Source organism: Stenella coeruleoalba, assembly GCF_951394435.1.
Source record: "Stenella coeruleoalba genome assembly, chromosome: 12".
Classification (NCBI taxonomy): domain Eukaryota; kingdom Metazoa; phylum Chordata; class Mammalia; order Artiodactyla; family Delphinidae; genus Stenella; species Stenella coeruleoalba.
The window spans coordinates 90837-108506 of NC_137158.1; the positions used below are offsets into that span (position 1 = coordinate 90837).

The following is a 17670-nucleotide window of genomic DNA, read 5'->3' on the forward strand; positions in this document are numbered from 1 at the left end:
TTTTGTGTGATATCTTTATCTGGTTTTGGTATCAGGGTAATGCTGGCCTTGTGGCATGAGTTTGGTATTATTCCTCCATCCACAATTTTTTGGAAGAGTTTTAAAGGATAGGTTTTAACTCTTCTCTAAATGTTTGTTAGAATTTGCCTGTGAAGCCGTCTGGTCCTGGACTTTTGTTTGTTGGAAGGTTTTTAATTATAGTTTCAATTTCATTACCTATGATTGGTCTGTTTATATTTTCTAATTTTTCCTGGTTCAGTCTTGGAAGGTTGTAATTTTTCAAGAATTTGTCCATTTCTTCCAGGTTGTCCATTTTATAGGCATATAGTTGCTTGTAGTAGTCTCTTTTGATCTTTTGTATTTCTGCGGTGTCGGTTGTTATCTCTCCTTTTTCATTTCTAGTTTTATTGATTTGAGTCCTCTCCCTTTTTTTCTTGATGAGTCTGGCTAAAGTATTATCAATTTTTTTTAATCTCCTCAAAGAACCAACTTTTAATTTTATTGATCTTTGCTATTGTTTTTGTCATTTGTATTTCATTTATCTCTGCTCTCATCTTTATGATTTCTTTCCTTCTACTAACTTTGGGTTTTCTTTGTTCTTCTTTTTCTAATTGCTTTAGGTTTAGGTTAGATTGTTTATTTGAGATTTTTCTTGTTTCTTGAGGTGAGCTTGAATTGCTATGAATATCCCTCTTAGAGCTGCTTTTTCTGTCCTATAGGTGTTGGACCGTCGTGTTTTCATTGTCATTTGTTTTAAGGTATTTTTTAAAATTGCTCTTTGATTTCTTTAGTGATCTGTTGGTTATTTAGCAGCGCACTGTTTAGCTTCCATATATTTGTGTTTTTTACTGTTGTTTTTTTTTCCTGTAATTGATTTCTAATCTCATAGCGTTGTGATTGGAAAATATGCTTGATATGATTTCGGTTTTCCTGAATTTTCCAAGACTTGACTTGTGACCCAAGGTGTGATCTATTCTGGAGAACAGTCCATGTGCAATCAAGAAGAAAGTATATTCTTCTACTTTCGGGTGGAATGTTCTAAAAGTATCAGTTAAGTCTCTCTGGTCTATTGTGTTATTTAAAAGCTTGTGTTTCCTTATTTATTTTCTGTCTGTATGATCTGTCTGTTTGTGTAAATGGGGTGTTAAAGTCCCCCACTATTATTGTGTTACTGTATTTTCCCTGTTTTTTGGCTGTCAGCATTTGCCTTATGTATTGAGGTGCTCCTATGTTGGGTACATAAGTATTTATAATTGTTATGTTTTCTTCTTGGATTGATCCCGTCATCATTATATAGTGCCCTTCCTTATGTCTTGTAACAGTCTTTATTTCAAAGTCTATTTTTTCTAATATGAGTATTGCTATTCCATCTTTCTTGTGATTTTCATTTGCATGGAATATCCTTTTCCATCCCCTCACTTTCAGTCTGTATGTGTCTCTATGTCCAATATGGGTTTCTTGTAGACAGCATATATAAGGATCTTGTTTTTGTATCCATTCAGCCAGTGTGTGTCTTTTGTTTGTGGCATTTAATCCATTTACATTCAAGGTGGTTATTGATATGTATGTTACTATTACGATTTTCTTAATTAATCTGGGTTTGTTTTTGTGGGTGTTTTCCTTCTCTTGTGTCTCCCACTTAGAGAAGTTCCTTTAGCATTTGTTATAAAGCTGGTTTGCTGGTGCTGAATTCTTGTAGCTTTTGCTTGTCTGTAAAGATTTTGATTTCTTCGGGCTTCCCTGGTGGCACAGCGGTTGAGAGTCCGCCTGCCGATGCAGGGGACACGGGTTCGTGCCCCGGTCCGGGAAGATGCCACATGCCACAGAGCGTCTGGGCCTGTGAGCCATGGCCGCTGAGCCTGCGCATCCGGAGTCTGTGCTCCATGTTGGGAGAGGCCACAACAGTGAGAGGCCTGCGTACCGCCAAAAAAAAAAAAAAAGCTATGAAAACAAAACCTATGGATGGAGACCTACATGAAAGATGGAAGAGTATAATAATGGTCAGAGTACATTATTCTGGCAGAAGCAACAGCCCTTAAGGAGGACAACTTTATAAATTACAAATTGGATTTAAATAGACAGGGAATTGAAAGTGGAGACATTATATTCTGGAGAAGATGATGGACAGGGGAGAACAAAGAAAATAAAACTGAGATTGTTAACAAAATACAATGCTAAGCATATAAGTTAGGACTGAGTTCTTAACTTTCATTTTTATTAATGACTGGGTGAGTATAGATTACTGACTACACAGAACCAAGCCTGGGAACACATTTTATATTTATGATCTTTGTGCCTAAAACTAGATTCTCCTGCAATTTAATATGACACTAGGACAATGACTGGCCAAGTTTTAGATTAATCACTCTTACACAAAGATTTTTCATTCATATAATCTCAAACAAATACTGCGTCATCAATTAAGTTCCAGATCCTATGCACTCTGGCTGAAGATATAAATATCTTGCAAGCCCAGCGTCACTTTCCTCTTTCTCTGGTAACAAATCACACTTTCTATTATGACAATGGCCCCAGTTATCGGCCCAGGAATAAACACTTGACTCAGGAAGAGCCAATTAAAGCCCTCCTTTAGAGTTGATCAAGAGCTTTAAGGTTAGAGTATTTCAATCTTATGAAATTTTTGTAAAACAAAATTATTTCAAAATCTACTAATTATTCTTTAAGTTCTAGAAACTGCATTCTGTGACTAAGAGGACAATTTATTTGCTGTCGTTTCTGCTCTGCCCACTTTATGTTTCTGTTATTGTGAGATAAAGGCAGTGAGGAATGGCAAACCAATTCTGATTCATTCAACACATGAGTGCTTCTTAGGTACAAAACACCATTCTGAACATTGTCCAAGGTAAAAAGATAAATAATACCTAGCCCCTTATAATACCTAGCCCCTTACCCTCAAGATCTTACAGCTTAGCAAGGGAAATAAAACATGCACACAGATGACTGCAACAAAAAGAAGATAATGATTGCTGCCAGATGTTTGGGGAGAATGAGTAGAGCAAAGAGAGAACACAGAATAATGCAACATTCAACAGTCAGCCAAGAACTATTTGTTGAGCAATTGCAAGCTGTGACCTGGAAATGGAAGAGGAGAACATAGATCTTCACATGGGCAGGTGAAAACTCAAGTGTTATTACTTGTAACACAACTCTTCAAATATATTTTTTGGCACCAAGTGCCTACTAAATAGCCTTAAATTAAAAACTAAATAAGGATACAGTCTCTATCAAATATAGCCTGAGGTACTGATGACCTACAGGAGGGGACACCTTTGAAAAACAGCTTCCTAACTGCACTACAGCCTGCTCTGGCATCCTGATTCCACTCCCCAAACCCCCCAAATCTTCAGCCAGAAAAAAAAAAAAAAGAATGGATCACTGGATCACTGGATCGATGGGGAGATTTCTGTCTGCTCCTCCTACTGTCACCTCTTTCTTGCTATTTCCTACCCGAGGAAACCTGACATCAGCCCAAAAGCATCTCTGGAAATGGGCAGGAGGGAGCCTGTCAGCGCCAGAGAAGAAAGTGCGCTCTGCAGAGTTCTCAGTTGTTCCATCTCTCGCGATGAAAGGAAGAAAAGGAGCAAATCCGCCACAGATTTACAGGAGACCAGGGTTACTCCATCCGGCTCCGGCCACAGTAACCCCTGAAGACCAAAGATGCATTTCCATTCCCAGCATTTCTTGTTGGCGTCTTTCCCTACAGACTAGCCCAGTGCCTGGCCCCGGAGAAGTCTCTGCGTAAAGGTTCTTTAGGTCATAAATCAGGCTCCTGTGTGTATGTGTGTTTTTCTTAGGAAAAACTGGCACAGACGAATTAGCAGTAGAGACTGGGGTCTCCCTACTACCCTTCACGCTTGGTGGCATCACCTTCGACTACCTCGCATTCTCCGGGCGCTGACAGCCCCGGCTCCGGACCTCAGGGTTGGAAGCAGTCAGCCCTAGCTAGAACCGCCCTGTCCGGGGCTGATGCCACCCTGTGCCTAGAATGTGCGTGTGGGTGCAGGCGGGCGAGCGAGCGGCTTCTACAGTGAGACCGAAGCAGGAGCTCAGCCTTCGCCTGCGACCTGCAATCCCGATTCCCTGGGGACCTCGAAACTCCCAATCGGAGGTACTCCCCCCCCCCCCCCGCAGCCGCCCACCCATTCCCTCCCCCCTTACCTCAGCATGCAGCCCCTCCCTGCGTGATGATACAAAACCGTGGGGAGGGTGGGCGCTGGGAAGTGTGGGAGGGAGTGGGCGGAGGAGGAGAGGGAGCCGAACGCGCATTTAAAGCGATAGCCATCCTCGCTCTCTCCCCAGTGCTGGGCTGTTGGAGAGCTCGAGCTGCTAGCCACCGAGCGCGAGCTCGAGCGCGGCGCGCTGGCCGGGGAACTCGAGAGCGCACGGCGCCCCAAGCTGGCAGGCGCCGCGGGAGCCCCCACCCTCGCCGGCTGCCCTTCCCCGGGCGCCCCTACCCTCCTCGCCCGCAGGAGACCCTGGGCTTCCCCGGCGGAGCTCACCCCAAGGGGCCAGGACTCCGGCGAGCCCGCCACCGTCCCCTCGAGTGCCGCCGCCACCACCGCAGCCGCGGAAGCAGCATGGTCCAGCTGGGGAAGCTGCTCCGCGCCCTGACTTTGATGAAGTTTCCCTGCTGCGTGCTGGAGGTGCTTCTGTGCGCGCTGGCGGTGGCGGCGCGCGGCCAGGAGATGTACGCCCCGTACTCCATTCGGATCGAGGGGGACATCACCCTCGGGGAGCTGTTCCCGGTGCACGCGAAGGGTCCCAGCGGAGTGCCCTGCGGCGACATCAAGAGGGAGAACGGGATCCACAGGCTGGAAGCGATACTCTACGCCCTGGACCAGATCAACAGCGATCCCAACCTGCTGCCCAACGTGACGCTGGGAGCGCGGATCCTGGACACTTGTTCCAGGGACACTTATGCGCTCGAACAGTCGCTCACTTTCGTCCAGGCGCTCATCCAGAAGGACACCTCCGAAGTGCGCTGCAGCAACGGCGAGCCTCCGGTTTTCGTCAAGCCCGAGAAAGTAGTTGGAGTGATTGGGGCTTCGGGGAGTTCGGTCTCCATCATGGTAGCCAATATCCTGAGGCTTTTCCAGGTAGGAGGCGCTCCCTCCGGAGCAGAGCGCGCCGTAGGTCCCCGCGCTCTTTATCCTGAAGGCTGGCTTGGACTCCAGGGGTGCGGGGTCTGGTCAGCCTTCGCTCATTTCCACCCTGGAGATCCTGCCGAATCCCTCCCACCTCACCCGAGGAGGTACTTTCCCTGCTTGATTCATTTCTCTTCCATCTCTCCCCTGTCCGCGCTCCACTCCATCCGGCTTGATATTCTGGATTTATGGCCCCATTGACAAGAAACAGTCTCCGAAAAACAAGACGATGATTTAAATGGGTTGCATTAGAGTGAAATATGGTTCCAAAACAGGCTTGTAAAAGTGCCGGGCTCCTGTGAGAGCCACTTAGGCGCAAGGAATATGAAAGATGAGAAGACGCCTAGAAACTAGGCATTTCTCAACTCTCCAGCTTCCCTGCCCCAAGCCGCCCGACAAGCTGCAGCTCCCTTGGAAAATTTCGAAAAGAGCTTAGGGAGGCAGTTCTTAAACCGAAGGCTAGGTCTTCACCTACATTTGGACGTGAATTGCCCATTTCGCTTGGGTTGGATTTCCCGACCTGTAACCTGTCTCTGCGAGGGCATGGGGCGGAAGGCGTGGGGACTGTCTTCAAGCGGGGAGAAGCCACCCGCAGACGTGCCCCCAGGTGATTTGCTCTGAGCAGTTGTTTGCACCGTCTAAACTGCCTTTGCGATCCGGCCACTGGCAGGAGCCGGGCGATCCGCTTTCTACTCCTGCCAGCTCAGAGCCCGGAGGTGAGCTCATGCTAACTGCGAAACACAGTCGCTTCTTCTGCACCCACCCGGTGCCCATCCTTTCCCACGACCTCCCTAACGCAGCCCCCAGCCCCAGTCCTGGGTTTTGAGGACGATTCTCAGAGCCAGACAAGAAGGCGCCTGGAGGGAGGCAGTAGGGTGCGCTGAGCAAGGCCGGGCGGTCCTCTAGCTCCGGGCGCAGGCGGGCAACGGCGGAAGATGCGAGGACGGCGGATCGGGCCCGTTGAGCGGTGGGCGGTGCTGCAGTGCTCTCTCACCGCCTGCTCCCGCAGCCTCGGCCCCACGGCTCCTGTGCCGCCCTGGGTATAGATGGATGGCTTCTGGATGAAGAAATTGAGTTTCAGGGTCTGCGTGACTATGGGTTCTCTTGTTTCTCTGTCTTTCTTCCTGTGTGTCTCTCTCCTTGTGTCTCTTTCTCCCTTTTTTTTTTTGTCTCTCTGTTTTTATGTTCTCCCTTTCAATTTCTGCCTCTCTTTTCCTTCTCTACCCCTATCTCCAAGTTTTTTGTTCATCTCTGTCTTGAAGTGATCCTTTCCTAATGCACAGCTCTCTCCCTGCCTGGTAGGACCCAAGGTCAGTTAGTCCCTTCTCCAGATGTTCTGGCTGACCCTTATGCTCCCCGTAGCTAAAAAGTTGGCTCCCTCTCAAGTGCCTTTCCTGAAGCATGTTGGGTTTCTAGAGGGGACTCCTTGTGAGATTCAAGCTGTCACTACATCAGCACCCAGGGGTATGAAGTTTGTGTTTGTGCCAGAAGGAGGGGTGCCTGTCTAAGGCTGCAGCCTGGTATGGCCCCTCTGGGCCTCTGAGCATCCCTAGCACCTGTTGAGTATGCCACATCTAGATGTTTGCAAGGCCAAAAGTGCTTCTGGGCAGCCTTCACTTTGAGGTAATGCTTTCAGGAAGAGCCTGGGTTGTTGTAAGCAAAACCCAGAAGCACTTCCTTTACCTCTGAGCTTAAACTAGAGAACCTGAGGAGGCAGCGCTGCAGGGAGGATGAGGCCAGAGGTCACCTGAGAACCACAGGGGCAACTCACAGTATTTTTACTGGAGCTCTGGGGGTTGAAGGCACATTTGCTGTTTGACATTTTAAAAATTATTTTGGTGCCTTCACTTGTAGCTTGGGCAGTACTGCAGATGGGCCTGCCTGTCGAAAAAAGAGAGAAATCTTAAAGTCAAGAGAGAGCTTGCAGACTAGGCTGAAGGATTGTGTTTGCTGAAAAAGATTCCAGGGGGAGCTGATTCCTTCTCTGGTGTGTGGATCTGAGGCACCTGCAAGAAAAGAGAACGCTTGCCTTATGCTTAGTTCCCCCGTTCCCTGGGCTGGGAAGGAAAGGAACTGAATGCCAGCATTAGCAGTGTGCGTTGGGACCAAAACCATTCAGAGAAAACACTGTCATTTTCCTCTAATTTGCAAATTGCAGCTATTCATGTTGGACTGAACAGCTGAGGGAAAAGAGCCCCCAGTTTTCACCTGCATTTATTGAGAAGAGGCTGGTAGTAGGAGGGATGCACCAACTTGTAGCTTGTGCTGCAAGTTGGATATAAGCTTGGTGTGAGCATCCTGGTTAACCACTGCCCATGTTCAAATATACAGAGATAGATTCCAACAATCTCTTCCAGTAGCCTTATTTTTGCGTGTGATCTTAGAAGCTCCTGGCATGTAAGTTCAGTCCCCAGTTTCCCAGCCTCTGTAAACCTGCAAAATGAATAGAGAGAATAGTGGAACACAGACCTATTGTTCAAAGACACAGTCACTTTAGGGAAAGAGGAAAAGAACGGGTAGGTGAATCTTCTCTGGGATTGCAGGGTTCAGCTCAATGAAGACTGTCCTGTATAAAAGAAACTCCTCTAAATGGTTGAATTCTTAGCTCTCCGGAGATTTGAGTTTTCTTTTCCCCAGTCCCTGCGGGTTGCTGTGGGGAATGTGCCAAACCTATCATTTGAGATAAAAATTTATGGTGAGGTAAGCTTCTAGGCTGGGGGAAGGAAGACTTAGTGACTGAAATGGGGGATGCTAAGCACTGGGGGGCAGGAAGGAACAAGGAGCTAGTAATGGATGTAACAAATGCTGCAGCTGCCAGCAAAGCCTGGATTGAAGTTCCTTCCTGAAAATGAGGACCCGGGCAAGAATGACCACTCAGATGTAAACAGTGTCTCTGACTGGGAATTCTCATCTGCCTGCCGGTGGGCCAGAGCTGAGCAAGTCCTTTCTCTCCTCTGTATGCACACTGAATTGGTTAGTAAGTGACATGTCAGAGGACATGAATCATATTCAGTGGATCTTTCAAATCCAGGAGTTTGAGGCTAATGAAATTAGTGTGTGGCCAGGGCTCTGCCAACTAGAATTAAGTCACTGCAGCCACCCTGCAATGCATTTTCAGCCTGAAGGGAGCATCAGGGAGGAATTTCGGGAGATTTGTTTCGGAGCCTGTACAAAATAATACTCTCCTAATGCTAAGAAAGATTAAATGTAAATTAATATTGACTACGAGTAACATATTTAAAAAATAATCGCCGAGTGGGGGATGGCTTAAAGTGGAGAGATTATATAATATGGTGTCCAAAGAATAAATCTCCTCTGACCACTGTTTCATGGGCTATAAGTAAGATATATTACAATGGAAAGTAATGGGAACATTTTTATTCAAGGTTTCTCTGCTATTGACGAGAGCAAACACTCTGAGAGTATAAATTAATCTTGCTATGTGCTGACTCTGAATGAACAATATTTCATGTGCAGCGACATGGTCTAAGCTATAGACTTGGAATTGAATGGCATCTGTTTCAATTGTTTCGTTCTCTCAAGAGCAACTAGATAGAAAAAAGTGGTCAATTTGACCCTTGTGGGAGCGTGTTGCAAATCTAAACCTGTGTCCCTCATACCGTAAATGAAATACATTTGTAAATTTGTAAGTGTTTTCCTTCTGTTCATTGATGCTTGAGTATAATCTCAAACTTTGGCAGCAACACTTTATACATAAGTACTTGGTTTTCTTCCTTTCTTCTTTCTCTTTCTCCTCTCTCTCTCTCTCTCTCTCTCTCTCTCTGTTTCTATCTCTCTCTCTCTCTTTCTCCATCTTATGTAATTGGATAGAACTGGGCACCTAGGATGATGTGGTGTTACTATAGTGGGATTTTTTTTTTTTAAAAAAAAAACAACTCTAACTTACCCTTTTAAAAATTTCATAAATACAGGTGTCAGTGCCATTTGGAATAGTCTCTATAACAATTTCTGTCTCCACATTTACTGTGTTTCAGCAAATTTACCTAACAGATGGTGAGTGGGCAATTTTTAAAGGGGCATTTTTTAAAAGAGCGGAGAGGGAAGGAATAGAGACAGGCACATTCTATATTTGAAGTTACCTCCACGTGTATTTTATGTATGTATACCCATACAATTAAGAAGTCTTTGGATGTTTTATCTTCAAGAATAATTCAGATAATGGATTACTTGAATTATCATAAACATTTAGGGTTTAACAGATTTGTTACATATAGACGTTGTATCATGGATTTAAAAGACCATAGCCAGCGGGCAGCGGCGGGCGGAGAGACGGAGGGGCGGCGCGGGCTGGGCGGCGGGCGCGGGGGTCCGTGCTTCCTCGCGGTGGAGGGCTGGGGTTCGCCGGAGACGCCGGGTTGCTCCGCGTTGCCAGGTTACCGAGCGCGTGCCCCGCGCCCGCTCTTCCGCCCGGGCCGCCCTCGGCGCCGCCTGAGCCGCGGTGCGGGCTGCGCGGGGCGCCGGTTCCGCGGAAGCCTGGGTCGGGCGCTGCGTACGGGACTCTCGTCGCGCGTGGACAGGGAGCGAGCGTGCGGGGGACGTAGGGCGCCGACCTGAGGCTCCCCGGCGCTCCGGCTCCGCTCAGGGCGCCCTCTCAGGGGCCTCCGGCGCGAGGCCCCCTTTGTGGTCAAGATGGCGGCGCCCAGGCGGGCCGCGCCGAGGTGAGCTGGAGCCGGGCCCGGAGAGGGGCGAGTCTGACACGCCCAGGACTTGGACCCCGGGCTGGTCTCCCGTCTCCCGGGGAGCGGCGGGTGAGTGGGCGCGGCCGCGCGTAGGTCCCTCTCGTGGGGTGGTCAGCTCTCCGTGCGTCCGCGGACTTCTGTCGTCTGATAGTCAGATCTGGGGTGGCTCAGGTTGGAGGCGAGGGTGCTTGATTGTGGAAACCTGAGGGGTGTGAGGACTCTCTTGGGATCGTTTCAGACCCCAGCAAGAAGCTGAGCAAGTTTCCTCCTGACTCTCTTCCCGGCTAAGTTTTCTCGCTTCTCTGAAGGCGCCAGGTTTTCTGAATCACCTTGTTACCCGGGGGGATACAGTTGGTGGTTCTGACCGTGGAACGTAGGACCCGGCGCGGGGAAGCCTGAGCTGGTTCTAGTTACTTTGTTTGCAAAGCACTTGTCTTGTCTTTGGAATCTTTGTGTATGTAACCAACGTTGGGAAGAGCCAGCGTTTTCTCCTCCAAAACACTGCGAGGGGTAACTTTATACGTAAGAAACAAGTGGGCGTTCACATCCATCTCTTTTCCAGCCACTGAGTTTTGGTTGTGTTTCCTTTCTTTAAGTTTGTCTCGTTCTGAAGTGATAACAACAACAACAACAAAAAAAACAGACCATAGCCAATTACACAAAGTATACTCTAGTCTCAGTCCTGCCATTAATTAGCTTAAGTCATTTAATTTTTCTAGGCCTCATTTTTCTCATGTGATGTTTTTTCTTTGAAAAAGTATAGTTTCTAGAAGTCTCTAATCTCTGTGTCATAGTTCAGCTTGGAGAAAACCTGTTCTTATCCAAACTCCATGACATTGTATTTCCAGCTCCAACTTTGGACTTTGAGTGAGTTGGGGGCAACTTTTTAAGGATATTTTCACACAGCTTTTTTAGTTAATATCAGTCTAGCTGACTTGTCATACTCAGACTTTCTCCCATATTCTTTTACCAGTGTGTTCCTTAGTCATATATATAAAGACTGTTGTGGGAAAAATGACCTCCTGGGTCAGCTTACTGCATGGTCATCGACACAGGGCAGGGAGTAAGATTCTGTGGATTTTACAGAAGCAGATACAGGTTTCATTATCCATGTCTTCTCCCCTTTCATCTTACAAAAACAGCAGGCTTTTCTTGGAGAACGGCCACATAATGCTATCCTGCCTCCTCACTGGCCCCGGGGATGAGTCGCCCAGGGACTGAACTCCAGTAAAGCAGGTGATTGGCTCATGGGTAGGCATCTGACCTCGGCTAAGTCTATCAGACTCCTCCCCAGGACTTTACTCTCAGAGAAAAATGGAAGAATTGTCTTTTCTCTCTGGAATTTCTAAGCTGGGGAGATATGACTCTGGGACTCCCAGTGACCGTCCAGCACAAGAAGAGACTTTCTGTAAAATAAAGTCTTGCAGAGGTAAGCAGGGCTGAGCGATGGAGAGAGAGCTGGAACCCTGCTGACACTCTGGAACTTCCAGATCCAACTGTATCTGAATATGGCTGCATCCCTGAATTTCTAGTACTTGTTTGTTGAGGTGGTTGTTGTTGTTTGGTTTTTGTTTTTAAATTTCCTTTGACTATTTTGAACTTGTTTTCATCCATGTGCATTTGAAAGCATCATAGCTAAAAGAGCTAATTTCCTACATTAATGTCAGGTTTGCTGAGTGGCATTCCTTAAGTGAAAAATAATATCCGCTATTTTCTTTAAATAAAATCCTTCTAGCTCAGGTTTGAGATATTCAAAACTCTGCCTCCTACCCCTCTCTTTCCAACATTTACTATATCACCTTGAAGCATTTGTGACCACATCTTTCCCATCTAGACGCAGTTGAGAGAGAGAGCAAATACTTCTGATATAAACCGCAACCTATACGCCTCCTACCTGGAAGCTTTAGAACATACTTGATTCTTGTCATTAAAGCAAATCTTTTGTTGTTGTCTCCAGGGCACAGAAGCATTTTCATGGCATAATGGAGTACAAAGTACACTAAGCCTAACTCTACTTCTCACCCTCTTTTACTTTAAATAGGCAGAAAAGAACAATCTCAAACACATTTTCCCAACAAATAAAATACATATACAATTATGTTTAGAAGACATTTATGCAACATATAGTTAGACTGATTAATTAATGGACCTTTCGCCAATTGGCACAGTAAATATATATGTTCAATGTGCTTAATTAAAAAGAAGACAATAGGGCTTCCCTGGTGGCGCAGTGGTTGAGAGTCCGCCTGCCGATGCAGGGGACACGGGTTCGTGCCCCGGTCCGGGAGGATCCCACATGCCGCGGAGCAGCTGGGCCCGTGAGCCATGGCCGCTGAGCCTGTGCGTCCAGAGGCCTGTGCTCCACAAGGGGAGAGGCCACAACAGTGAGAGGCCCACGTACCGCAAAAAAAAAAAAAAAAAAAAAAAGACAATAACATATTTTTACAGGTTAATTATCTGAGAAGAGTATTGTGCCAGCACACTTGATACTACAGTATTTCATGTTTGACAAGTAATCTTCTTTCAATTATATTTACTGCTAAATGTTTCTTGGATCAAGCTATTAAATTATAAGGTCAAAAGTAAAATGATATGAAATTACAATGATAAAGGGACACATATCCCACTTTATGAGAATAGAAGTTCTAATTTCTTTTCAATACTACTAGTAGTGACCACAGTACTAATTTGAGCCCTTACTATGAGCCACTGTGCCCATATACATTTAGTTCTTACAGTAGTTCTGCAAAGGGCATATAATAATCCACAGTGTAAAGCTGAAGAAAGTGATTCTCATAGCTGAAAGTCACATAGCTGGTGAGTGGCAAAGTCTGGATTCAAACTTAGAGTCGTCTGACAATGCCCAGGTTGTTGACCGCTGTGTACACTGCTCAGTTGTTGCACCAATAAAGAAGTGCTTGAAATAATTATAGATTTGCCTACCCTGAAACTGCAGTGATTTAAAGACATCAAAGTTGCCAGTTGCTTAACCACATCTACTTACAGTAAGAAATTACATTTTATTTCATTTCTAAAACAAGATTAATTCTGCAGGCCCATCGAAACTTGAGCACACAAATCCTACCTCCAAATGAAAGATGCTTCTTTTCCATTATTCAACAGATGGCCCTGTACAGAGGCAATAAATATATAGTAGAATTTTCATTCAAATAAATGAGAAGAGAGGTTTCTTCTTGTCCTGATTCAGTGCCCATCATTATGGATTATGATGGCTCTTCCCAAACTTTACTTCATTCACTCCACTCTTTCTGCAAAGCTCCAGTAATGGAATCCATCATTCAGATATATGTGCAAAGCGAAAGGACTGTATTAATACAGTTGCTGAAAGTCACGTTGATAGAGCACAGGAAATACATCCTAATAAATGCAACATTAATGTTTGTGTGGGCCTTGGAGTGAGGGGTAGAAGAATTTTCAGTTTAATGGAATATTTTGCCTCTTGCTATGAAAGTGTGGCTTAATAGTCTTGTAATTGGTCATTTACAGAATCCTCCATCTCTGGGTTTCATGCTTTCTTTACTCTGCAGCTGTTGATTCCTTCTCTTGTTCTGGATGGAGGATAGCAACGAAGCCACTTCAAAGGGCTCAGCCTGCCTTTTTGTGTTATTGTTTAGATGAAGATATTTCCATTTATTAAAGCACACTGTTTAAACATTTTTATCATGTTTTAAACTTGACTGTGTTCTGAAGGTATGAGCACAGGCAGACATAATGGGGGATGTTTTCCAGGAGAAAACATACTCTTATCAAAGGAATTATCAAAATTTTCATGTATGGAGTGAGAATCAAATTCTGGAGTTAGACCTGAATTTAAATTCATACTCACAACTTATTACCAGTCTCATCTTGATCAAACAGTTACCACACTTCTCATCAATTTCCTTATCTTTGAAAGCGGAATAAGAGAAGTATGCCTGGTGGAGTTACACATAAAGCTCATCTGATAGAATATTCATAAGGATTTTGCACAAAATACACATGGAAATATTTTAGCACCGAGTTTAGCGTGCGATTCGTCTTCAATACATTAAAGAGCTATTATTTTATTATTATGCTATCATTAAATATCACTATTACTTAAATGTCATTATTGCTAAAATTGCTGTAAAATTACCGCAATAACCCATGATGAATTCCCCTCTTCTGTTTCCTTTGTTTAAATGGAAAATATATATATAAATCTAGACAGAGAACACTTTAGTGATCCTATTCAGTGGAGTGAGAATTTCCATGGCACTGATTAAAACAAATCCTGAATTGCATGGACTTAAGATAGCAGAGAGGGGCTTCCCTGATGGTGCGGTGGTTGAGAGTCCGCCTGCCGATGCAGGGGACACGGGTTCGTGACCCGATCCGGGAAGATCCCACATGCTGTGGAGCGGCTGGGCCTGTGAGCCATGGCTGCTGAGCCTGTGTGTCCGGAGCCTGTGCTCCGCAACGGGAGAGGCCGCAACAGTGAGAGGCCTGCGTACCGCAAAGAAAAAAAAAAAAGATAGCAGAGAGGCTAAGAGGTTTGAAGTTAGACATCCCCAAGTGTGAATTCTACTGTGACCCTCTTCTAGCTCTAGAACCTTGAGGAAGTTGCTTAAACTTTCTGAGCTTCACTACTAGTTTCCTCATCTGTATCTTTTTCAGGACTATTTATCAAGCATCTTCCTGTTCTCTATGCTTGGACGTATCAATGAATAAATTAGACAAGAGCCTTTGCCTGCGTGCTCCTTCTTGCATGCTTTCTCCCTCCTTACACTCTCCTGTCGATACGGATGTTATAAATAAATTCTATGCTTTGTCACAGGTTGATGGGCGCTACGGGATAAGGAAAAGGATGTGAAGCTCACTGAAGAGGTTTGGGTTGGGAGTGCTGGAGGAGTGTACAGGTAGGTTCTGATTTTAAATAGGGTAGTCAGGGTGGATTTTATAAGTTGACATTTGAGCAAAGACTTGAAGTGAGGGAGTTGTCAGAATGTATGAGGGGGAGACCACTCCCTGGGAGCAAGAATAACCAGTCCCAAAACTCTAAGGCAGAAATATGCCGGGCAGCTTGGAGGAATATCAAGGAGGCCACCCTGGCTGACTTAGTCAGTGGGGAGGAAGAAACAGCAGGAGGGCTGTAGGTCGGAGATGTGATGGGATGGATTGGGTAAGTCCTGGGAGGCCATCACATGCATTGTGTCTTTTACTCTAAATGTAGGCAGCCAGGGGCAGGATTTCAGCCGAGGTGTGGCATGAACTGTCTCTTGTTTGAAAAGCATAACTCTATCTGGTCTTGAGGATGTGGGGAGAGAGTGGAGTCAGGGAGAATCTCGGGAGGTGACTACAGGATCCTCGAGGTCTATGTTGGTGGCCTGCACCAGGCTGCTAGCGGCTGGTAATTCTCAGAAGTGGCACATTGGGAAGGTTGTGACAGCATTTCGTGGTAGATTGAATGCAAGAATGGAAAGGAAGAGGGGGTCAAGGGTGAATTCGAGATTTAGGGCCTGGGGAACTGGAAAGGTGTGGTTACTGTCACCTAAGATGGAAAAAGTTTGGGGTAGAGCATGTTTGGGGGATTAAAGACCAGTTTTGGAGGTATTAGATTTGAGATGTTTTCGTGACGTCCAAGTAGAGATGCTGAGTACACAGTTGGATACACAAGTCTGCAGTTCTGAAGAAAGGTCTAAACTAGAGATACACTTTAATACAATGGAGATATTAAGAATAATTACATGGAAGCGCTATTTTAAAGATAAAATGAAGTAATGCAATTAGCACTCTGTCTTCTCAAAACATTTAATAACTGTTAGCTAAAATAATTACCTGAAATGAAAAAAATACCTATAGTTTCTTTTGTTGTTCGCAGTAAAAGTGAATAAAACGTCACAATTATTTTAATAGTATTTGTGACACAGTAGTTTTAGTTAAGACACCATGACTACAAACATTTACAATAAACCTTTCGATCTCCTACTTTTCACTCTGATAGGGTACTTGGAACCATATTTTGTAAGGTTTAAGTTAGTTGTTATAGGGTACCTCTTTAATTAGAAGTAATTCTGAACTGTCTAGTTCCATGCAGTTTTATATACATATATGTATAATTACTATTTTATGATTTATCAAACTCAGTTGAAAATTTGCATCACTGATATACATTAGAATTTAAGCATTTACCCAGGTATTCAAGGAAAAAAATGTACTTGTCTTGTAATTTCCATAGGGGTACTTACTTTCACATCTTCCCTTCACTTTGCAATTGAAAACATGGCAGGGGAAATATTATCTTACTGGTCTTTGAGTTCCCCTTAGCTATCTGCAAGTCCTTAAACAGCCTTTGTGGCTTAACCAAAATTCTCTTCCATCTTCATTCCGCTAACAGATATTGGTCTAAGCATGTACTTATACTAAAAAATGCATGACCACGTTGTCTCTACACATCTATAATTTTATGTTAGCACTATCATTATGTAAGCTATACTTTAATTGTAATTATAACAGATTTTATGTCAACACACATCCATTTCTAGTGTTCATCTGGTGTTCAAGGGGAGAGCAGCATGTCGTAAATTTTATCAAAATATAACATCTGAAGAATAGAACAGAGGGTAATTGTGTAATTCTGTATTCACTCTAATTAAGTTCAGTGGAGTTGGCATAATAGAATTAAGATGAAAAAAAAAGACATTGAGGTACCATGGCTCCCTCTCCTAACACACCCTGTTTGTATCCGAGAGCAGAGACTCGGCACCTTTCTGTACAGAAATGGAGACAGGAAGAGGCCAGAGGATGAATGACAGGCACGAATGAGGTGGAACTTGAAGAGCAACATGCAAATGAAATACTTCTTTTGTATTTGGTAGGTGGGGAAAATGTACCAGTGTGTATGCCTACTGGGACCACGTTTTCCAGAACAGTTAAGCCCAGTGTCAACTGTGCTGTCCCACCTTCCTCGTAAGTAGGAACATACTGTTACTTGAATCTTTGCTTCCTGTTTCTTGATACCTGGTTGAGAAGATTATCACAGGAACTGCATCTTGTTAGCAAATACACTGTTTTGAAATGATTGACACTCACTGAAGAGTGGCAACTCCAAGTTTGCTCTCTCTTGATCTTGGACTATTTAAGTCTGGAGTGCAGGAGTGGGTTATGGGGAAAGACCATTGGAATTCTTATGTCTTCAGCATAATGGTTATAGCATAATGGTTAGGAGTGTAGGTGCTGGTTCAAATCTCTGCTTTCCACTTGCTAACCATATGAGCTTGGGCAATTTACCTGATTACCTGAACCTCAATACTCCTGCCTATAAAATGATGTTAATAATATTTCATCCTCATAGACTTGTTTTCAATGTTGAAATGAAGTCACTTACACCAAGCACTTAATACAATGCCTAGAGCATAGTAAAGTCTATTATTATTACTATTACTACTACTACTACTACTATTATTATTATTACTATCACGATGCCAGGTGCTATTTTTCCTATTCCTTATTCCATTATCTTCTGCCCTGTCCCCCCATTTCTGTCTTGTTTCTGTACAAGGGTAGGTTTGTCACAGAGCATTTTCTTTCCCTAGTGTCTGACTCTTAGTCATCAAGGTGACTGGTCCACGACCCGGCATTCATTGCTGCTCGTTGAAGCAACCCATTTTGAGAAGGGGAGTTGGATATTGATGCCAAGTTGGGTCAAGGAGAGAGAATTTTCTCTCTTCTGCACTCAGAGAGCTAAGTGAAATATTCAGGCCTCAGAAGGAGAATCAGGCAAAGGGCAACATGCTTAATTTCATACCTTGGTGATTAAGAACAAG

General features: G+C 44.6%; 1 long non-coding RNA gene across 1 annotated transcript in view; it reads left to right on the top strand.

Moving 5' to 3' along the window:
- Positions 1-9005: 9005 nt before the first annotated feature.
- The window catches only part of LOC307195072, a 48210-nt gene continuing 39545 nt past the window's right edge, over positions 9006-17670 (top strand). The window contains exons 1-3 of the long non-coding RNA XR_013830712.1: positions 9006-9934; positions 14682-14763; positions 16723-16813. This is a non-coding gene — a long non-coding RNA (uncharacterized lncRNA). The remainder of the gene's footprint in view (positions 9935-14681; positions 14764-16722; positions 16814-17670) is intronic.